The following is a 24467-nucleotide window of genomic DNA, read 5'->3' on the forward strand; positions in this document are numbered from 1 at the left end:
TGGCAGACAGACTCAATGGGAATAGTTGTGACCATGGAATTTTAATTCTCAAAGTCTATCAGTCAAGACTTTGGCTTGACTGATTAACTTTGGCCAATGCCAAGATGGGCTCTGCCCAGACACTGTTTTGACTTCCCTTAATCCTCATTTGCATGGATGGCTTCAGAATGTTCAGCTCCATCTTCTCAATCTTAAATACCTAAATCTTGTCATTGATAAGTCCTGCCAATCTAGGAGACTCTTTTCTAAAGTGACTTTATAAATTTCTACTCTTATTAACTGTATTTGAGTTTCATGTCTCAAATCTCACAGGACAGATCTTTTTCTGGTAAAGAAAACATTACTTACATAAGGGGAATAGAGGGAATTCTCCTGCACAAACTGACTGAATATTGTACTGAGAAGCAGTATCAAGTGATAACTGAGAGCCAGATTCCCCCAAGTGAATCCCAGTTCATCACTTACTATGTGACCTTGGACAAGTTATATAATCTCCCTTGCCTCAGCTTCCTCTTCTGCAAAGCAGGGACAATTGTATCTGCTCATGGGGTTTGTGATGAGGATGAAATGAGTTAATGAATAAAGTCCTGGCACCGAATCTGCCTCATAGAATGGTTTGCCACCACGATTACCAGACTCTGATATAAATTCTCCCCATGAAACAAGTCATATTCTTGTCTCCACTTTACCAACGAGAAAACAGAAACTCAGCAATTCCAAACAGAAAGCTGGAATTGAAACTCAAGTCTCTCTCACCATGAAGCCAGAACCCACTTGGTCACCCTCACCCTCATCTCACAGATGATGGGACCACTTTTTTCTTCACTCAGGGCAGGGGCGGGGGGAAGCCTGGAGTCTACTTTCAGCACGGCAGTCCATCCTTGAGCAAGAACAATGGTCACGTTCTCTGCCTACGGTGAGGCCAGAGCTAGCTGGTGAGAAGCATAAGTTGTGCAATGTGAACAGCTGCCTTGGCAGATGTGTCCACAGCTAAACACGACGGAGTTTCATTTCCAGAGTCAAGAGAAAAACACCTATCCCAAAACATTCTCCATGACCTTCTCAGAGGTAGATGGGCTGAAGCAACGGCCAGCCCTTCCTCTCTGCTGTTTTCTGCTATAAAAAACTGCCCAGGGCGCCTGGGTGGCTCAGTGGGTTAAGCCGCTGCCTTCGGCTCAGGTCATGATCTCAGGGTCCTGGGATCGAGTCCCGCATCGGGCTCTCTGCTCAGCAGGGGCCTGCTTCCTTCCCTTCCCCTCTCTCTGCCTGCCTCTCTGCCTGCTGTGATCTCTCTCTGTTAAATAAATAAATAAAATCTTTAAAAAAAAAAAAAAACTGCCCAAAGTACAACTCTGCTAGCTCCCCATATAGCCGTTGGCTCTGATCAAGGATCCCTGGCCCCCCGGGTTTACTGGACATTTGAACATGGTTCACTAAACCTATAAAATAGAAAATATACCTAATGAACCTATAAAAGAGGAAAGGAGAGTCGATGACTTTAAAATTGAAGGCTCCAGGGTGCCTGGGTGGCTCAGTTGGCTAAGCTACTGCCTTCAGCTCAGGTCATGATCCTGGAGTCCTGGGATCAAGTACTGCATTGTGCTCCCAGCTCCATGGGGAGTCTGCTTCTCCCTCTGACCTTCTCCCCCTTCATGCTCTCTCTCACTCTCTCTCAAACAAATAAATAAAAAATAAATAATAAAAAAAAAAAACCTGGGGGCATCTGGGTGGCTCAGTCATTAAGTGTCTCTCTCTGGCTCAGGTCATGATCCCAGGGTCCTGGGATCCAGACCCCCATCGGGTTCCCTGCTTGACAGGAAGCCTGTTTCTCCCTCTCCCTCTGCTGCTCCCCTGCTTGTGTTCCCTCTCTCACTGTGTGTCTCTCTGTCAAATAAATCAATAAAATCTTAAATAAAAAAAAATTTGAAGGCCCCAGAAGGAACGCTCATCCATTGAAAGCAGGTGGACAAGTCGGAATTTCAAGCTGTCCGTAACATTGTTGTATGACTTTAAGCAAGGCATTCAACCTCTATGACTTCTGTTTCCTCTCTTTTAGAATGGAAGAATCTCTACCTTGCAGGTTTATTGTGACGAAGGGCAAATTTACATAAAATGCTGGGACTATTATTATGGAGATATAAAGAACCTCCATGAACCTAGGACAACCAAAGACTAGGATGGATAGAAATATTTTTCAAGGGACCAAGAAAGCTAAACATTGAAATTCTTATACATGTAAGTTAACTGCAAAGGGAAGAGAGAAAAGGAACAAATATTTTTAGTCCCTACTACAGGCCAGAGATCTCATTAGGCTCTTTACCTACACTAAATCTCACAAATCCCATGTGGCAGGTTTTATTACCCTCATTTCACAGATAATGAAATTGATCATAGGAGAGGCTTTACAAGACCACATAGCTAGTGTGTGTATGGTGAGGCCGGGAACCAAGGGCTTCCTGACCCCATCCAGACCTCTTTCTGATCCATCATTCTACATCTGCTTCCAAAGTGAAAACACCAGGAACTCCCTGGAGAAGAATAATGCTTGACATTTATAGAGTAGCCCAGAGCAGTGCTTCTCAAAGCATCTTTGGGGAGAACCCACTTTGTTTTGTCTTGTTTTAATTCATTAATGTATCACAGACTGTGGCATTTGTGAAACATAATAGAAATAAATTACTAAAAATGTAAAATTTTAAAGGACATACAAAAATACTCAACTTTTTTTTTTTCCATTAGAGTCAACACACACAACATTCCTCTGTCAAATTCTTGTAAAATTTCCCTAGCATTTGCTCTCAGTTTTATATCTCACCATGGACCAGCCTTGTGGACCACATTTTGACTAGTACTGTCCTACAGTTAAAACCATCCATATATCCCAGAGAGAGATTTCAAAAAATCCTCTAGGTTTGCCTCCTGTTTCCAGGCAAGGTTATGGGAAATCCCCAGTGCTGCTGGGCTCTCTTTCCTTCTTAACAGCATCTGTTGAAAGCCTCACCCCAGCAGGGAGGGCATAAATCACCCCATACATGGTTTGCTGCCTGTTGTACCAGGGCGATGTGATTCCCGAAGATGTCGACATTGCCATTGCCACCATCAAGACCAAGCATACCATCCGGTTTGCGGACTGGTGCCCCACTAGCTTCAAAGTGAGCATTAATTACCAGCCTCCCTCTGTGGTACCTGGTAGAGACCTGGCCAAAGCACAGCGAGCAGGGTGCATGCTGAGCAACACCACAGCCACTGCAAAGGCCTGGGCTCGCCTGGCCCACAAGTTTGACCCGATATATGCCAAGCGTGCCTTTGTTCACGGGTATGTGGGTGAGGGCATGGAGGAAGGGGAGTTTTCTGAGGCCCGTGAGGACATGGCTGTCCTTAAGAAGGATTATGAGGAGGCTAGAGGGGATAGTGCAGAGGGAGAGGATGAGGGTAAAGAGTATTAACCTGCTATGATTTTACACTCTGTTGTCTTGGGACTATCTCACTTCTATTTTTTGTTCTTCTCATTAAACAAATTTGTAGTTTATTTGGCTTTTTAGTACGGCTGTTCCAAAATTCAACTCAAACAGAAGCCTAGAGGCCGCAGTAACATGAGAGGAAGCCACCTCTGTCCAGTCTGGATCAGAACGTTGGATCCCAAGGTATATCTGAAGCTTCTGGTTCAGCCCTCAACCCTTCTCCCCTAGTGTCCACACCCCGCTCCCATCCACTGTGTTTTCCCCTCACTGTCTGCTCTCCTCTGTAAACACCGGGCCATTGTCAGTTCTCCTCAGGCCACGCAGAGGCAGGAGGTAGAGTCACTGAGCAGGTAAGGGAGGCAGGACAGGTGGAGAAGAAAACCCACAGTCACTACCTATTTAGATTTTCAGGTGTCAGCCCTGCATATATTAGCTCTCATTATCTTCGTGACCCCATCTGAGGCTAATATCATTGTCCCAATTTTATAGATAAGATTTGAAGATCAGACAAATGTTGGAAGCAGGGATTGGGACTCAGATCTATCTGAGATTTGCCAGCCTAAGCCCTTAACTCCTACAGTGCAATGCCTAGCAGAAGGGAGAGTGGAAGCTGCTCTCAAGGCACCACCGTGGCCAGCCTCAAGCTCCATGCCCTCCAGGGTCCTAAGCAAGCCACACCTGCAAGGCCACAGTGCCTATTTGCTCTCACGTGGCCAGATAGCAACAAATATGCCAACAGCACTCCCTCACTACCATCCCCTACATCCAGGGGCAAATTAGGAAAGGTGTCCTCCCTCAGACCCCTGGCTCCATATTGCATAACTAAAGCAGAGGCCCAGAGGAATTTTTTGAAGTCTCCCCTTTGCTTGCTCACTCCAACTCACCCTTCAGGGCTCACCCAGTCTCCTCAGCCCCACAGAGACACCACCCTGACCTCTTTCCCTCAGGCTGGATGGGGCACCCCACTCTGCAACAGTGACAGCAACCGCTCGCTGCGCGCCTGCTCATATAATTTCCAGAGTCTCCGTGTATCTTACCTCACTGCATTTTACAACAGCCCTTTGAGGAAAGGTTCATTACCCCTGTTTCCACAGAGGGTAATTGAGAACTTAAGTAACTTACACAAGTAACTTACAGAGAACTTAAGTAACTTACACAAAGTCAAAGAGATAGTAGGGAACAGAGATGTGATTGGAACCGAGGTTACTCCATTGCAAGGCACTGCCACCTATGAGGACAGATTCATAAAGAATTCAGCACATGGAAGGTCTCAATAAATAATTCCCTGACAACTACCAATATCAGAAGCAGTGGACAAAACAGGAAATAGGTTAACATTTTCATGGCAGATCAGATCACGAATTCTGCTTGACCATGCAAAATGATACTATAGAATAGCTACTGGCATGGAAAGATACTCTGTCTGTTGGATGAGCAAGGCAGGCTACGGAAAGGTACAGCCTAATCCTATTCAATATACCTACTACCTAGCCATATAGCTAGGTGTACACACACACACACACACACACACATACACCCCTTCAAGAAAAAATACAACAAATGTCAACAATGGGCAAATCTTCGTGATGAAACTGGGAGTGGCCTGTATTATTATTTTTCCAATCCACATCTTCTAAAGTCTTCACACTAACTACGGCCTCCCTAGCCTTGAAAGAGCATACCTGAACACAACTGTAGGGATCACATTGAGAGACGGTGTGTGACAACAATAAGCACAAAAGGTTGTTTTATTTTGCCTTTTTTTAATGTCCTGTGAGTGAGTTAAGATTATCTCGGTCTTTCATCACCACTAATCCAGAGCATTATTTATTCCAGAAGAGTCCAATGATTGAAATGTGGAAGGAATTAGGGTCTTCCAAAGCCAGAATTTTTAGTGATGCAAACTGAATTTGCTCAATGTTCCCCATTGTTTATTTCTGTTGGATGCTCCTAGGCCCTGTTTATTTATGATGAATTTGTTTTCCTGATTGGCTGATAATGAGAGGAAAGCAGAGAAGCCAACCACCAGCTCTGTGCACTTTTATTATCCTCGATGTCACTATCATGAAAGGCTTTGGGGTCTAGAGGTGCACAGCTGTCTCGAACCCAAGAAGTGAAGGAGTTGTTCACTGGAGTGTAAGGGAGGCCCCTGAAGCTCCACAGTTGACCTCCCCACCAGATCTTCCAACCAAGTTCTGTTACCCCCAGCTGTGGACTTGTAGAAGGTCTCTTGCTAAACTTACTGAGATTTTTAAATGGTAATCGTGTTTTCCAAACCCCAAATTGACTATGAGGGAGGTAGAATATTGAGAAAAATAAAGCCTCTGGCATCAGAAACACCTGGATTGCCAGTCCACTCTCACTTACGAGCTGTGTGACTATCCACCAGCCTCTTACCCTCTGCTGACTTCCACGTCCTCCCTATAAAATGGGGTAACACTGGGTTGTTCAGACCACTAACTGAGCTAAGCTATGTGAGATGCTGTGGCCTTCCCCAGGTGTAGCCCAGTATCAGTAGGTTTTCAATCCACAGAAACTGTTGTTAGATGAGCTGGCTAAGGCTGGAAATGCCACTGGAATTTTTATTAACTGAGTTATTAACAAGTTGGAGGTTGTAGCCATAGGTGAAGATGCGGTGGCTTATCCCAAATTTACAGGACAGCTCTCAAAACGGAAGCCAGTTTTGAGGTATATGTATCTTCTACCTCGTCGTTAAGCAGGTAAAAGAAAGCTACTGTGAGAAGTGTACAGATACATTCCACTCTTGTACCCTTCTCTACTCGGTCAACACCAAAAACATCTTTCCATGTCGGTACCTTCTCTTCTATAACATCGTTTTTCATGGATGAGATATAATTCAATAACTCACAGGACATTAAAGAAAGACAAAGGCAAAACAGAACAGCCTCTCTGCATGAGGCCCCAGGGTGGTGTGCAGGCAGAGTTGTCTAAGACGAGACAGGCCAGATGTGGCACAACACTCCCTCCACACACGCTGTATGCCCACCCCTCAGCCAGAGCCCTCCCTCGGGCCGGCTCCTGAGCCATGCAGACAGCACTGGCCAAAGTTAGAGCCGTCGCATGGGAGCCCACTGTGAGGAAGAGGTTGCAAGGAGGAGTGAAATCATGCTCTAAAATACGGCGGGTTATTAAAGAACGACTGGGCAGGAGGGGAAGGAGGGGGGCTGGGAGATGGGCTGGTCAGGAAATGCCAGTTTAAAGTTAGCTCTGACCTATTAATCAGCAGCAGGGACAATGATGCAGGAGGGGCGGGAAGGCCGGACATGTGTTCGCGCCAGATTTATGGGCCCAGAACAAAGGGTGGCCTGCTCGTTTAGAGAGTCTCTTTCCCTTTTCCTCTGGCAAAACGAGGACATTGTTTGAAAAGCCAAAAAGAACAAATATTCTAAAGACTGAGGTCATTTCCAGAGATGCAACAGGTCCTGATGGGGATCCATAACCTTGCTGGGCGAAGAAGTCTGTGCAAGGGAGCTCTGGAGTGGCAGGTTGGACGACAGTGTAAAGCAGAGGCCACAGACCCCTTACCTGAGCTCTTGGAGGAGCTGGGACCCCTGCTTGGTGCCACCTCGAAGGCATCTGATGAGCCTACCTGAAGTCCCTCAGGATAAATCGGAAGGCTTTGGGAAGGTTTTCTATCAGGCTAAAACCATCTGTCTCCTTCCTTCTCTACTCTTGCAAGATTTTCTGGAAGGCTTTCCTAAGTGTGGGCTGCATAGGATATCATGGCTCTCAGCTGCCCTCACATCCAGGAGATGGTTGTGTTTCGGCACATTTTTCATTTCATCTGACAAGGGGAGTAGGGTCAAGTCAGAAGAGAATGATAGGAAGAAAGGAAAATGGGCTCATTACAAAAACAGCCAACCAGGGGCACCTGGGTGGCTCAGTGGGTTAAAGCCTCTGCCTTCAGCTCAGGTCATATCTCAGGGTTCTGGGATTGAGCCCCACATCAGGCTCTCTGCTCAGCTGGGAGCCTGCTTCCTCCTCCTTCTCTGCCTGCTTCTCTGCCTACTTCGTGATCTCTGTCTGTCAAATAAATAAATAAAACAAATCTTAAAAAACAAAAACAAAGAGGCGCCTGGGTGGCTCAGTGGGTTAAAGCCTCTGCCTTCGGCTCAGGTCATGATCCCAGGGTCCTGGGATCAAGCCCTGCATCGGGCTCTCTGCTCAGCAGGGAGTCTTCTTCCTCCTCTCTCTCTGCCTGCCTCTCTGCCTACTTGTGATCTCTGTCTGTCAAATAAATAAATAAAATCTTTAAAAAAAAAAAATCAGGCAACCCAATGGAGAGGGAATGATGACCCTGATTCTCCCAGTCTTTTAGGGTTTGAGGACCAACCAGCTGAGGCCTTACAGACTCTCCCTCCCCATGGTCACCACCTTCGGTCAGATGCCGCTTGCCTCTCACATGGAGCTGCCAAAAGGGTATCCTTGACTCTTGCTTTGCTTTTCTCCCAGAAAGCCAGCGCACAGGATGAACTTCCTAAGCAAGACACATGACCGTCTCTTTCCTGGCTAAAAAGTGTTCAGTTACTCTGCATGTTCTTCAGAAGAGAGGTTCAGAAACCTCAGTCTGGTAACAGGATCGTTCCTGTTACGGTCCCACTTGCCTTTCTAGCTCACCTCCCATCTCTCTCCAAGTCCTACCATGTCCTTTAGCTCCACAGAATTATTTTCTGATCCCTGAACGTGGCATACTCCTCCTGGAAAAATTCTAGTAATTCTTTAAGACTGAGCTCCCTCCATGAAAGTAACCTCTCGTATGCCAAGACCCTACGCCATGTGCCCACTATATCAACCATGTCTTTGTCTGAGGTCCCGTGCCTATGTTCACACTAATAATAACAATAACAATAGTGGAGCACCTGGGTGGCTCAATGGGTTAAAGCCTCTGCCTTCACTTCAGGTCATGATCCCAGGGTCCCAGGATCAAGCCACAAGTCGGGCTCTCTGCTCAGCAGGGAACCTGCCTCCCCCTCTCTCTCTGCCTGCCTCTCTGCCTACTTGTGATCTCTGTCTGTCAAATAAATAAATAAAATCTTTTTTAAAAAAATAACAATAGCAATAACAATAACAATAACAATATAGCCCTTGAAAAGACTACTCCACTTAATTGGGGGTCATTTGAAGGCTTGAACTCCATTGAATGACTTCCCAAATGAATGAATTAATGATGGCCTACTAGACAAGGTTACCCTTAGGGTATGTGGAGGCCCATGAAGATATCTTTGTGGGATGGAGATACACACACACACATACACACACACACAGATGGAGATACACATACACACACACACACACACACATATACATACACAATCTGAGTCACCTAAAATCAGTGTTTCAGCACCATTCTGACAGCCCAATTTCAAGTGATTCTGCAAAAGAAATACACCTTGGCCAGCAAGAAAAGGTGCTTTAACTAAGCAGCCCTCCTGGAACTGGGCCAAGTCAGGAGTCTCTAGGACAACCCCATAGGCACACATCCCATAGTTACTCCTCTGGGGTACCTGGTCAACCCCACACATTAGCTAGAGGATTACAGAACATGCTAAAGAGGAGAAAAGAGGACCAGTACTGAAGTGGGTTCAAGTTGGGTTCAATAGCACCATTTGGATGGCACAGCTGACCCTGGTTAATCGTGATCACCGGAGGGGCCTGGAAAATATTGGGGACGGCATTCCACAGTTCAGGGGCCCTTGAGGCCCAGGACCCAGGCAGATTCCATACTTGCCCAGGCGATACTGTTCCTTGGTAACCATGTGATTATACATTTTGTCATTCCACAAACATTTTCTGAGCATCTACTATGAAGTTGAAGTTACATATTTATCGTTATTTACTGCTTGAGACAGCAAGTTATCTCCATGAAGAAGCAAACTTAATAATAATACACCAAGACCTGCAGAGTGTGGGAGCATAGCTATCATTCTGCTGATCAGGAAACTGAACCGGAAAGGGGCTGTCATATATTCCATGAAGGTCCAACCATGCGCTGTACCCCTGGGTGTGGTTAGAAAAGCAGCAGAGAGGTTCCTGAAAGAAAGCCAAGGGCAATGCATCGATCTCACTTCCAAAAATAAACCAAAACGTGAGGAGAAAGAGAGAATGGTGACTTAGAGCCTATTCTAAGGTTCAACGGAGAGTGGAAATAATGACTAAAATATATGCGAATGGCTCCGCACTGTGCTTTCAGAAACTGCAGAGGCTAAGTCAGCTGGTATAGCCTCTTGGAGCAGAGCAGTGGCAAGTGCAGTGACCCCGGCTCAGGGGACAACACCAGCTTCTACCCCTCTCTCTGAGCCTCAGTTCCCTGGTCAGGGAATCAGTGCCCTTTCACGTCATAGCAAGATTCAAATGATATTGAAGGTCATGATCAAGGTGTGGGCACTGGAAGCACCGGCCCTGTGTTGCTCATTATTAATAAAGAGGTAGAGGGACTGTTTTGTGACTTTGTCACCTCACCGAACAAAAACACCTAGAAAAAGGAGTCCCACAACGTGGGTTTTTTAAAAAGATGAGATAGTCAAGAAAAGAAATATATCTCTCCTCAGACTAAACCTGAAGCCCTCAAGAACACAATTTCCACGTTGTCCTCTCAGTGTTGTACGTGTACGCATGTGCATGCGCATATATGCACACACCAGCTGTACCTTGATGCTCAAGCATCCCTTCCTCCAAGTCAGGCTTCTCATCCTAGGGGAATTAGCCCCCCAGGGAACCCTTGGCAATGTGGGGAGGACTTCTGGGTTGTTACACCTCATATGTGGAAAGGGTGGCTGGTTACCAGGATCTAGCGGGTAGAGACCAGGGACGCTGCTAAATATCCTACAACACACAGGACTGCCCCCACAACAAATAACTACTTGGCCAAAAATACCAATAATGGGGAAGTTAAGAAACTTCACTCTAGGGGCGCCTGGGTGGCTCAGTGGGTTAAGCCGCTGCCTTCGGCTCAGGTCATGATCTCAGAGTTCTGGGATCGAGTCCCGCATCTGGCTCTCTGCTCAGCAGGGAGCCTGCTTCCCTCTCTCTCTCTCTCTGGCTGCCTCTCTGTCTACTTGTGATTTCTCTCTGTCAAACTAATAAATAAAATCTTAAAAAAAAAAAAAAAAAAGAAACTTCACTCTATGTCTTTGTTTATGCTAGTTCTTCCATTCTAAGTGTTCTCTTTCCTCTTCTCTGCTTATTTAAATCCTACCCCTCCAGGGAGAGGAAAGGCCCAATCACGTGCTACTGGAGGTTTTAAGCCAATATAACCTTTTTGGTAATTTGGCCAGAAGCAACAGAACTGTAAACACCCATACCCTTGGAATGAACCATTTCATTGCCTAATCACACAAAGTCCTATGCACAAGGATGTTTACTGCAGCACTGTGTGTGATAAGAAAAGAGTAAACACAACCTAACTGATCCCTTCAGGAGGAATCAGTAGCTTTAAATTAAAAAGCTTCCATACAAATCATTTATCTATAGCCCGCAAAAGGAGTAAGGTCATTTCCCAAAAAGGCTGATAGGGGAAGGTCACTCAGACACATTGTTCAGTAAAGGAGCAATGTTCTGAACAGCCTCGTTTATATGTCCTACTTGGTAAATAAACAAAAGGAATGTTCATAAATATAGTGATATATATCTATGGAAAAGCATAAGCATGTGTAAGCAATCTATAAGCATGTGTAAGAAAGTGTAATATGGTTGCCTTAGTGGAGGAAAACATGGTCAGGGCAATTAGAAGATTCACTTGCCGTTTCATTATCCTTCAGATCCCTTGGATTTTTTTAACCACATGCAAGCATTTCTTTAGGGGTAAAAAAAAGCAGTTATTAAAAAAAAAAAACAGTTATCAAAAAATTCTTAATTGATGAATTTAAGTAAAAGACATACATAATTCATTATACTATATTCTTGCAACTTTGCTGCTGGTTTGAAAATGTTTCAAAAATAAAAATTTTATGAAAAGCTTCTAGAAAATAAACAAATAGGGGGCGCCTGGGTGGCTCAGTGGGTTAAAGCCTCTGTTTTCAGCTCAGTTCATGATCCCAGGGTCCTGGGTTCGAGCCCCACATCGTGCTAACTGCTCAGCAAGGGAGGCTGCTTCCCCTCCCCTCTCTCCGCCTGCCTTTCTGCCTACTTGTGCTCTCTGTCTGTCAAATAAATAAATATAATCTTTTAAAGGAAAAAAAAAAAAGGAAAAGAAACAAATAGGAGAACATCTTCATCACCTTGGAGTAGGTAAAGATTTCTTAAACAGCACACACATACACAAAAACTAACCTTAAGGAAAAAGAAACTGATACACTGATTTTCATTAAAATTGAGAATTTCTTTAATCAGAAGAAACCATTAAGAGGAAGATGGCAAGTTACAGACCCAGAGAGGAGAACTGCAGTATGTATATCCAAAAAAAGACTTATAAAGTCCATAATATATAAAGGACTCCCCCAAACCGATGAGAACAAGTGACTTTTATTTATTTATTTATTTATTTTTAAAGATTTATTTATTTATTTGACAGAGAGAGAGATCACAAGTTAGGCAGAGAGGCAGGCAGAGAGAGAGGAGGAAGCAGGCTCCCCGCTGAGCAGAGAGCCCGATGTGGGACTTGATCCCAGGACTCTGAGATCATGACCTGAGCCGAAGGCAGCGGCTCAACCCACTGAGCCACCCAAGCGCCCCAACAAGTGACTTTTAAATGAGAAAGTGAGTTGAATAGGCACTAACCAAAAGGATATTCAAATGGCTAGTAATCATATAAAAGGTGCTCAAAATCATTAGTCATTAGGGAAATGCAAAATAAAACAACAATGAAATAGCACTGCTCTCCCACCAGAAAGGCTAAAATCAAAAAGACCGTCAATATCAAGTAAGGATGTAGCGTAACTGGATTTTTCATAGATCACCAGTGGAAGCAGAAAACAGTACAACCACTCCGAAGGTTCTTTGGCCACATCCACAAAAGCTGAACGTTCCAAACTCACTTCCCCGACCTACCAGGTTTTCCTTCCATAATCTTTCTGATCTACATCATGAGTTTACTGCTCTTTAAATTCTTCTCTAAGCTCTCAAACTTTGGTTCTGTCTAACTGGTATGTGCTGAACACTCACTTAGTGAGGCACTTGGAAATCTTATCACTGGGAATAAGGAGATGACCTATTTTATATGCCCTGTAAAACCCATGGACTAGAAGGAGATGGAGAAAGACCGTATAGAAGACAGACACCACTTCCGACTAACCTTCTTTTCCCAACTAAATTCCCAGTTTAGATCCCTGCCTCACGCCTCCTTCATATTCTCACGGTACCTGAATCCATACTGACCTGAATGAGAAAGTAAAAGCTTGCTGAGCTGATGCAGTCAGCATGTGTCGACAACAGCAAGAATGATCTGGGCTAGGTAAAATCAATCAATTTTGGTCACTGACAGCTTCAATAAGAAGATATATAAAACCTAGTGCCATGCTGGCCAATTTTATATCCATTAGCTCATCCCATTCTCAGAATAATCCTGAGAAGTATTCTCTGTTTTTTAATATTTTATTTATTTATTTAACAGACAGAGATCACAAGTAGGCAAAGAGGCAGGCAGAGAGAGAGGGGGAAGCAGGCTCCCCACTGAGCAGAGAGCCCGATGTGGGGCTCAATTCCAGGACCCTGAGATCATGACCTGAGCCGAAAGCAGAGGCTTTAACCCACTGAGCCACCCAGGCGCCCCGAGAAGTAAGTATTCTTACCACCATTTGGCAGATGAGATAACTAAGGTTAAGATAGATTATGCTATTTGTTAAGGTCATGTAGCCAGGAACTGGCAAGGCTGGGAGCCAAACACCTGACCCCTTATTTTATTTTTTTATTTATTTTTTGTTCTTTCCACTACATCACATGCATCAGAAACAGTCCTATACAACTCCAGAGATGTGTAAATCTAAATTTGTCTCTGGCTTTGGTCCCTTGCATATGCTCTTCCTTGCCCTGAACCACACTACACAACCACCAACTTTTCTCTCCTTCCATCTCACATCCTCATGACGAATTCCTCTTCCTTCTTTAGATCTCAACTTTAATTTTAGTCTTTCCAAAAGGCCTTTTCTCATTCTCTGAACAAGTTTTGATGTTGTGGTCATGAGAAACCAAAGCTCCATATACCTCAGACCTTCCAACACCCTATGTGGTCATTAATAGTTTCAAGCCGTCTTCCCCTCCAGGCTATGAGCTGCTATCTTTCCGGTTCGCTGCGGAATTCCCAATGCCTTGCATATAATAGGACTTCATGAAATACAGGTAAATGAATGGATGGATGGAAACTAACAGCATTCTTCCAAATCTAAGTTGAACCCTAACTGTTCCTCACCCATCGGGTCTACCGAAATCTGGTAAGATCAAAAAGGGAAGACCCTGTACATCAAATGGATTAAGAGGGTACAAATTCTCTACTGTTCTTGGAGTTATTTGTTGGGATATCCAACCCTCCCCCTGTAACTTAATTTCACCAGTTGCACAATAGCAGCATCATACCAGAGTAATTCTATAATCTTGCCTGGTACCATTGCTCTGCACCTTCACAGGACTTAGCCAGGCCGTGTTAGGAAGTTAGCTCAACCCATGTTAGGAAGTTAGCTCTGCTTAGACCCAACTGCATTCCCATCTGTGGGAGATCAGCTACTATGGCTTCATCTGGTTTTGTGGAAAATCTGTGGCTGCGAGGTAATGCATGGTGATGAAATAAAACTCATGAATGACAACATGTGACCCCTAACATTCCCCTGGTATGCTTTCTTAAAACAATCAGTGGTTCAGAACTATTTTAATTCGTTGCTGCCAGCTCTGCTACATCAACTTTGGTCCAGTTGTTCTTGGAAAGCCCAAATTTTAGATGGTATCACAGTTTTGAGAAAAATTCTTTTGGAAAAAATGAGAATTAAATTATTGTTATCCCATTAAAAAATCTGCCTTGTAAATAATTAAAGATGCCAGAAGCAATCTACTCTCACCCACACAGCATCACTGTCAGATGGTCATGCACTCCATCTCAAAAGTCCCTAATTATGAGTGATCTCACTACCTTCAAGGCAGCACATTCTACATTTGACAGTTCTAATCGGAAGAAAGTTGTTTATTATGTTTAGCTGAAGTCTGCCACGCTGCAACTTTTCTCCCATTGGGCTGGTTCTGTCTTCTTCATACACTGAGTAAATGTTTAATCCTCCTCCATGTGACAACCATTAAAAATATGGAAAGATGGAAGAAATGAGTAGAATTGGCTACATAAAAACCTTAAAAGTCAGTTAGCAAAACAACCAACAAAAATAAGCAAACCACCATAAAGAAGTTTACTTGGCACACTGGGGGAGAAAATATGTGTGACAGGTATAAGAGTTAAGGTGTTATATTACACATACAAGGAACTCATAAATTTATTCAAAAGAAAAATGAGCAAAAGATATTGACCGGCAAATTATAATAGATGCAACAGTAACAAACATCTGAACAAATATTCAAATGCACCAAAGTAACCTAAGGAATGTAAGTAAAAAAGAGATAATCTCAGAATGCTGTTTTTCAATCTTTCTGAAGGACAATTTAATAATACCAAAATTTTAACTTTGAAACTCTGCTGACCCAGAAGTTCTACTTCCAGGAATTTCTCCTAAGAAGATAATTAGCCAAATGGGCAATCATACAAGACAAGGATATTGATTAAAATAGGTGTTTATAACAACAAATATATTTAATAAACTAAATTTCTACCAATAAAAAATAGTAGTAAAACTACATAAAATATGCTAAAACCATGCAATGAATTTCTAAACGGGCATTAAATATGATGACCTAGTTGACAGAAATATGCCCATTACATCGTGTTTCATGAGAAAAAGATTACTATTATAGCTTTTATGTAAAAGTGTATGCATATTGTTATGTGTTTGCAAAGTCTCTAGAAGCATGTTCATTAAGACATTAATGGCACTCCTCTTAGATAATACAGTTCAGGGTGATTTTCCTTTCTTCTTTATCCTTTTTGGTTGTGCTCACCTTTTTGCATTAAGTATCTATAATTTTATAATTTAAAAAACAAGGGACACCTGGGTGGCTCAGTTGGTTGGACGACTGCCTTCGGCTCAGGTCATGATCCTGGAGTCCCGGGATCGAGTCCCGCATCGGACTCCCAGCTCCATGGGGAGTCTGCTTCTCTCTCTGACCTTCTCCTCGTTCATGCTCTCTCTCACTGTCTCTCTCTCAAGTAAATAAATAAAATCTTTAAAAATAAATAAATAAATAAAAAATAAAAAACAAAAAAGGTGGAGCGCCTGGGTGGCTCAGTGGGTTAAAGCCTCTGCCTTTGGCTCAGGTCATGATTCCAGGGTCCTGGGATCAAGCCCCACACTGCATCAGGCTCTCTGCTCAGCAGGGAGCCTGCTTCCCTTCCTCTCTGCCTGCCTCTCTGCCTACTTGTGATCTCTGTCTGTCAAATAAATAAATAAAATCTTTAAAAAATAAAAGAGGTATTTTTATTCTGAAAATACCTGAAAAACACTTTAAATGTTCCTCTTAACTTCTTTTTCACCTAAGCCTTAAGTCCTTCAATATTTCTTTAGATGAAAGGAAATGGAGCCTCTCCTTTCTTCAAAAGCCCCTACCTCCAGGTTACCTAGATCCCCCTTAAGCACAGTAGCAAGAACAGAACATACTGTAGTGTAGATGTGATCTGTCCTGCCCAGAGTGTAATGCCACTCACTTCCAGATTAGCACTGATGGCACCACACCTCAGTGTTGATCTACATGGAGCTTCCTGGTCTTTTTCACACATGGCTGGTCGTTAAGCTACCCACATGGGGATGCTAGATTACTGGGGTCCAGGTCCAAGATTTGCCATCTATCTCCATTGACATTTCATCAGCCTACACTGGCCTCATCTTTTCAGCCTGTAAAGAGCTTTATGAGCCTGAGTCACCCAACTAGGGCCTTTGTTGTCCCCTTGAACAACTGAGAATTCTGAAATGACATGGCCATTTTCTCCCAAGGTTATCCCAATTCCTCCTCATAGAACAAATTTAGATGGATTCCCTGAGCTGCTCTCTCTATGCCCTGCTAGATGAAATGGACTACTCTGCAAGTCAAAAGTATATTTTATCTCCAGTCCATTACTGGTAGGAATGAAGGCTGATACAGAATTTCAGGAAGGCAACCAGAAGATGTGCAAATAAACATTAAATGTAGATAACCTTTGAAACTAAAATTGCGCTTCTACATATGTCTCATCATGCATTATCTTAATTCTGTAACTTGACTTTAAGGATAACTTCCTAGAGGGGTGCCTGGGTGGCTCAGTCAGTTAAACCCCTGCCTTCAGCTCAGGTCATGATTCCAGGGCCCTGGGATTGAGCCCCACATTGGGATCCCTACTCAGTGGGGTGTCTTCTTTTCCCTCTCCCTCTGCCTGTGTTCCCCCTGCTTATGCACTCTGTCCAATAAATAAATAAAATCTTTAAAAAATTTTTTAAAGTATAACTTCCTAGAAGCATCTTATATATCTGTGTATGTTCATTATTAATCATCACAGTGTTTAAGATGATTAAAAATTGGAAGCAAACTAGACACATCTCCAGAGGCAAAAGAAACAAAAGCAAAAATGAACAACTGGGACTTCATCAAGATAAAAAGCCTTCACACAGCAGAGGAAACAGTCAACAAAACTGACAGGCAACCTACAGAATGGAAGAAGATATCTGCAAATGTCTTACCAGATAAAGGACTAGTATCCAAAATCTATAAAGAAGTTATCAAACTCAATACCCAGAAACAAAAAATCTGGTCAAGAAATGGGCAGAAGACATGAACAGACATTTCCCCAAAGACAACAAAAAAACGGCCACGAGACACGAAAAAATGTTTAATATCGCTTATCAGGGAAATATAAATCAAAACCACAGTGAGATACCACCTTACACCAGAATGGCTAAAATTAACAACTCAGGAAACAACCAATGTTGGTGAGGTTGTGGAGAAAGGGCAACCCTCTTGCATGTTGGTAGGAATGCAAACTGGAGCAGCCATTTCTGGAAAACAGGATGGAATTTCCTCAAAGAAGTTAAAAATAGAGCTACCCTATGACCTAGCAATTGCACTACTAAGTATTTATCCAAAGGATAAAAACATAGTGATTTGACAGGGCACCTGCACCACAATATTTATAGCTAAATGTCCACAAGAGCCAAACTATGGAAAGAGCCCAGATGTCCATCGACAGATGAACAGATTAAAAAAATGTGGTTTGTGTGTGTGTGTACATACACATATGAAGTGGAATATTACTCAGCCATTCAAAAAGAATGAAATCTTGCCATTTGCAATGACCTGGAAGGAACTAGAGGGTATTATGCTAAGCGAAATAAGTCAGTCAGAGAAAGACAAATACCATATGATTTCACTCATATGTGGAATTTAAGAAACAAAACAGATGAACATAGGGGAAGGAAAAAATAAGATGAAAATTGAGAGGGAGGCAAACCATAAGCGATGCTAACTCTAGGAAACAAATTGAGGGTTGCTAGAGGGGAGGTCAGTGCCGGGGGTGGGGGGAGGGATAATTGGCCGATGGGCTTTAAGGAGAGCAATTAATGTAATGAGTGCTTGGTGTTATATGCAACTGATGAATCACTAAATTCTACCTCTGAAACTAATTTTAAAATTAATTAATTAAGTTTTTAAAAAACTGAAAGCAAACTGTTAAGCAGTGGACCAGGTAATCAACGTATGACAGTCTAGAGAACACAGACACTAAGAATGATGGCACGGTACCATAATTGTTAATATGGATATTAATAACATTAAATGGAAAAAAGTATGATTAGTTCAAACTCTCTTTAAGAAAAAGATATACAGAAAAGAAAAATGTTTGAAAGGACAGGTTTCAAAGTTTCAAGAGGTTATTTCTAAATTGTAAAGTACAGATAACCTTCATTCTCTTATTATGCTTTTCCATAGTGCCTACATTTTCTATACTGATCCTGTGTCATTCTTTAATAACTAGGTTATCAATAATATTTATCTGGGGATTCTTAAAAGATGTGCTATTCTACCTGTATGCAAATGACAGTTTATAGTTAAAGCCCCATTTACTGTTATAACCTACATTAATTTTTTTCTGTAAAGAGCCAGAGAGTAAATACCTCAGATTTTGTCAGCTGGACAGTCTTCATTATAACTACAAAACTCCTGTGTTGTAGAACAAAAGCAGTTAAACTATGTTAACAAATGAGTTTGGCTGTGTTCCATTAAAACTTTATTTACAAAAATAGGTTGTACGCTGAATTTGGCTCCTGGGCAGTAGCTTGCCAACCCATATTCTCCACCCACATCAAAAGTGCATTTTCCTTTTCCTACTTGGTGTTTGCAATCTGTCACATATAGCTTGTAATAATTAGTTTTTGCTGTATAACAAAGCATCTCAAAACTTAGCAACCAAAAAGAATAACCATTTGTTCATTTAAGATTCTAAGAGTCAGAAGTTTGTGATTGAATCGGCTAAGACAGCCCAGCTCTACTCCATCTGGGATTGACTGAGCCCACTCACATATCTGAGGTCAGCTGCCCATCGACAGCCTCACACACGTCTGGCAGGCTGGCAAGCAGGGGTGATGGAAGTAAAGGAGCCATATGTCTCTCATCACCTAGTATGTTGACTAGGTTATACTTCGAACAACTAAGAGCAGCCAGAAGGGGCTATCCCTAATGTGACGAATTTTTGAAGCCTCGGACGACTACATCATACTTGCTAGTATCTCACTAACCAAACCAATCACTTGTTCAAGTCCAGATTCCAGGGTTGGAGGTCCTAACTCCTGAGGAGAGAAACTGCAGTCACATGCAAAGGGCTATGCCTACAGGGTGGAAAGTAAGTCGTGACCATTTTTTGAAATTTGACAGAGTCCCTTGACTATCTTAACTCTTGTCCTATGGCCTTCCAGAAGCCCTTCCAGGCACCTCCCACTCAGGGGGTGGCCATCCGACAGAAGTCTCCTCCACTTCTCCTCGAGCAAGTCTGTTGCAATATCTTTGGGTCGAGGAGCACAATCTCAAACATCTTTTCCAAAGTCAGGACCATAATTCTTCTCACCTGCAGTCAATTGTTATTCATCTTGGAAAAGTGAGTGGAGCAGTTATTTATAAATCTACTCAAACTCCTTCTCCATTCTGATTTCCTTCTTCGAAACTTATATTTAAATCATTAGCCTGTATCGCTTCCCATTCAGTGAATTTTCCCTGCTTTCCATGTGTTCATATTCAGTCCTTTGAAAACTGAAGATTATAAAACTGGGACAGTTCCCATGGCGACACACTGGCTTCTTTGATCCTCTTACTGTCACATGGCAAGTGAACCACCCAGACAGCTGAGGCTCATTATAATCCTTTCTATGAAGAGGGATCAGGCCTTCTTCATTCACCCTCCTTCCCCCCAACAGCATATACAAGACTGCTGGCAACCTTTAAAAGAAAAGACTTTGAAAACTTGCTCAACAACCATCCCCGATGGCGATATTAAACGACAGCTGAGATGTACAGGAAAGAACACCAAACATAGAGTCAGAAGGTCCACCTGGGTTCACAGCCAGCCTCCACCACTGGCATGGCCTATGACAAGTAATTTTCAGTTTTCTCATGTGAAAGCACCCAGCATAATACAGAGAACAAACAGAGTGTTCAATCAATGTTTGCTCATTCATGTTTGCCCACAGTTGTGTGCAAACCATGACGGGAAAGGACCACAAAAGGTTCAGAGATCAGGGAGACCCAGCGTGCCGCAGGGAGCTCACAACATGGTGGTGAGTGCAAGTTCACAGCCCAAAGCTTCCATTTTTTCTTATTCTCAATAAAAAGACGACATAGGAAAAAAATAATTCTAAACATCTGTGAACTTCTGGGCCTAATAAAAAGAAAATGCATAATAATGACAATGGCCTTCAGACTCATTTTGTCATCCAGGTCATCATCATCTTCAGCCCCAACTCCTGACTGACTTCCTCTGGAAGAAACTCTCCAGTATCAGCCACTGTCAGGGCAGCTTCTGGCATCCCACCCTTATTAGATGATACCTCAAGTAGGGTTGAGAAAGCTCCATTCACCCAAGGAGCAGACAGAATGGGGTAATGAGGTCACCGAGTCATAAATGACACCTGCTTTGGCAAGAGAATGTTTGGATAGAAAAATAGTAAGCACAAAGAGCAAAGGCAACTATCTTTTTACAAGAAATACAAGTGATTTCAATTGGGCTCATACCACTTGGTTGCTTATTTTCATTGTGGAAAAAAAAAATGACAAGAGAAAACTGAAAATAAAGATTCAGCTTAAATTAGAGTTTACTGCAAACCTAATCTGTTATTTGGGTGACCATGAGAAAATTGAACTCTCTGAAGCTTAGAATATTCCTCTATAAAATGAGCATAATTATCTTTATAACCTCTGACAACACCTAGGAGAGAGCACTCCAAAAATAAAACAATAGATGACAAATGTACTTTACACTATTTGGTCTTTGGTACCCTCAAAATGGTGTTTAGGAGAGAAAGAGAGAGAGAATTTTGCACCTAACGTGGAGAGCTCCCAGAAAAGATGATAAAAAGATGCTTTCTATTCAATAGCCCCATCCTCAGCAACATTTCTTCAGTTGTACAGATCAGGCTCAGAGAAGTTAGGCAACTGGACCAAGATCACAGAGGTACTAAAAGGCAGGTGTTCCCAACTCCAGAACTAATGCTCCTTCTCAGCCACTGCCCAAAATGTGCTTACTGTAGCCATAAACTACAACAGAATGAGGCTTTGGTAACCCACTGGGAATGTTTCTCCCACAGAAACACCTGGATTAGAGCTTGGTGGAGGGGAGGGGTGCCTGGAGAATGGTGGAAGTGTCTGGCAGGCACCCTGGGGAGCCGTGTTCAGTCTGGCCTCATGCACAGTCTGCACCGATGAGCAGGAAGAGGGTGTAGCTCTGGTTCTAATGAACTTCACAGATGCTGGAGACATGTTGTAAACACCAGTGGGTGTGGGTGACCAGGAGGGTGGAGGGGCCACAATGGCCTGCTCCAGCCGCTCAGAGCCGGGAGAAATATGGGCAAGAGGTGACGAAGGAAACTCCATTCACTGGGGCTTGTTTGGGAACAGAAGGGAGGCCAGTGACACTCTCTGCACCAGAGGCAAGGGTCTGTGGAAGCAAGAGTGGCCCGGATTCCAGAGGGAGAGCTCCCAGGAGAGATGATAAAAAAGATTGTAGGCCTCCAAACTAAGGGGCCGTTATCCCCCAGCAAGTGTTGGTGGAGCACTTCCTGGTACTCAACTCTTCAGAGAAGGTCTGAGTCTAAGACTTGGTCGCTGCTCGCCAAATAATAGTGCAATTAACATTAATTAATTTGAATCCTGCCTCCCCCACTTATTAGCTGGGTGACTTGGCAAATCACTAGCAACTTTAAGCTCTACTTTTCTCAACTGCAAAATGGGTATAATAATTAGTACCTTCTACCTGCAGTCATCGTGAGGATTAAATGACATAATACATGTGGAAAAAGAAAAAAACAAACTTGGCACAGTGCCCAGCCCAGGCTAAGCCCTTAATAAATGCTGGCTGCTGATATTATTAAGCCTCTTTTCTGTGCCCACGTACTAAGCTTGACATTGTCTGACTGCTGGCACAGGGAAGCAGATGACACACTCAAAATACATTTTATTAAAAAGACTATTTGGGGGTACCTGTGTGGCTCAGTTGTTGGGTGTCTGCCTTCAGCTCAAGTCATGATCCCAGTGTCCTGGAATCGAGCCCCGCGTCGGGCTCCCTGCTCCGTGGGAGGCCTGCTTCTCCCTCTCCTGCTTCCCCTGCTTGTATATTCTCTCTCTCTCCGTCTGTCAAATAAACAAATAACATCTTTTTAAAAATAAAATAAATAAACAAAAAGACTATTTGTTGAGGTCTGGGTAGGATGAGGGGGAATAATGACGGATTTTGAGATACCCAGGAACTAACAACATTAAGGCCCTAATTTTCACACCCCCCACCCCGACTCCTGCCACCCAGCCTTTGTTGAAAGCTAGAGTCCAAGGGTGCTGGCCATCACCTATGAGAGCTGGAGGTACAGTGTGGAGTGAGGCATGCACTATTGGCCAAGAACCAAGCAAAAGCAGGGCAAGCAGTTAGGGGAACACCCCCCCCACACAACTCACCCCACATGCCATTCAATCTTCTGCCATGACTTCCCACTGTCTAAGCTCCAGAGGAAGGTGGAGGACAAAGAGTGCTATCACAGTCAGCCTCCTGGTCACCAAGAAGATAGAGCCAAGGATGGTGGAGCACGAACTTGGTGAGAGAGCAAAGAGAACAGCAGTCCAGGCACACAAATTCATTTAACTGGTCTCATTAATCCTAAGAAAGTGGGAGTCATGATGTTCTTTTTTCAAGGTGCAGTGAGGTGCAGTAAATCATTAGAAACTCAGCTAAAGGATGTCTGCGTGGCTCAGTTGGTTAACCGACGGCCTTTGGCTCTGGTCATGATCCCGGGGTCCTGGGATCGAGTCCCACATCGGGCTCCCTCTGCTCTGTGGCGAGTCTGCTTCTCCCTCTCCCTCTGCCTGCCACTTCCCCTGCTTGTGTTCTCTTTCTCTGTCAAATAAATAAATAAAATCTTTAAAAAAAAAAAAAAAAAAGAGTGGTGCCCAGGTGACTTAGTCATTAAGCATCTGCCTTCGACTTATGTCATGATCCCAGGGTCCTGTGTTTGAGCCCCACACTGGGCTCCCTGTTCAGCAGGAAGCCTGCTTCTCCCTCTCCCACTGAACCTGCTTGTATTTCCTCTCTTGCTGTCTGTGTCAAATAAATAAAATCTTTAAAAAAAAAAAAAAAAAAAGAAAGAAAGAAAGAAAAGAAAAAAAGAAACTCAGCTAAAAAAAATGGTGGAGCCCTCCCCCATTGGAATCCAAACCAACTCACCACACTGTCTCAATAGCGTCAGTCATGCCAAGCATCAACAGAATAGACCTGGAGGCCCCTTGCAGTCCAAAAGGATTGAATGGAGGGTTTTCCCACATGAAACCAAAAGGTTACATAGGATTTTAAATAAGTGTGGGTTAAGTGGTAGTCTATAAAGACAAGCTAAATCTTAAAAATGGGGCCCTGTGTGCCCATTTGGGTTAGGAGCTCATCATCCCTTCAACAGATGTCAGTGCTCCCTAGCGGACCGGAAGAGAGATGACAGCTAGCAGGCACAGCTTTCACTAATACAGCACTTCCAAGTGCCAGCACTATTCCAAGTACTTTATGTGTGTTTACATGCTTTATAGTAGACTTAATTCACTTAATCATCAGTAAATCATTAATCAAACATGGACACTGTCCTTGAAAAACTGGCACAGTCCAGGATAAGAGATTTAGTTACAGACAATTTCAGCAAAGTGATCACTGCTAAGTCAGAGGGGCAACCAGATGTTTAAGAGCAGAGAGAAAAATCAGTAAACCAATGGTGTGCTGGAGGTAGCTCTTCAGCTTCCCAGAGCCCTCTCTTCCTAACCAAGCATTCGGTGACCACACTGAACTTGAAATCAATCTGCGATGGTGGGAGTAGTTGGTAACCGCTGTAAATGAAGGTGGTTGCTGTTGAGTGTTTGTTTGTTTGTTTGTTTGGACTACTGTTTAACATTTACCCACATGTCATGGCCCAGAGGACTGCCCAGAAGAGGAAGTACTTGAGGCACTCATTTCTAAGGGGATAGAAAGGTGCCCTCCTCCCCTTCTACTTCCTTCCCACACCACCTGTTCCAGCCTCGTTGTGCAAATCAAGGCGCAACTCCACTCATCCCCTATATGCTGCTCTGCCCTCTGCCCACCGCCCTCTGCCCTCCGCCCTCTGCCCTCCGCCCTCTGCCCTCTGCTGAAAAGACTCTTCCTCTTATCTAGCAGAAAAGCTCTTATTCCTAGTGAGTCTCCTTGCAAATGCTGTACATGCAAACACCTGC

At 43.5% G+C, this 24467-nt stretch overlaps 1 long non-coding RNA gene across 1 annotated transcript in view; it reads right to left on the reverse strand.

Moving 5' to 3' along the window:
• LOC131812903 (uncharacterized) overlaps positions 1 to 22360 on the reverse strand; it is a 172211-nt gene extending 149851 nt beyond the window's left edge. Inside the window, exon 1 of the long non-coding RNA XR_009346542.1 lies at positions 22215 to 22360. This is a non-coding gene — a long non-coding RNA (uncharacterized LOC131812903). The remainder of the gene's footprint in view (positions 1 to 22214) is intronic.
• Between the last annotated feature and the right edge of the window lie 2107 nt (positions 22361 to 24467).

Source organism: Mustela lutreola, chromosome 12 (assembly GCF_030435805.1).
Source record: "Mustela lutreola isolate mMusLut2 chromosome 12, mMusLut2.pri, whole genome shotgun sequence".
Taxonomy (NCBI): Eukaryota; Metazoa; Chordata; class Mammalia; order Carnivora; family Mustelidae; genus Mustela; species Mustela lutreola.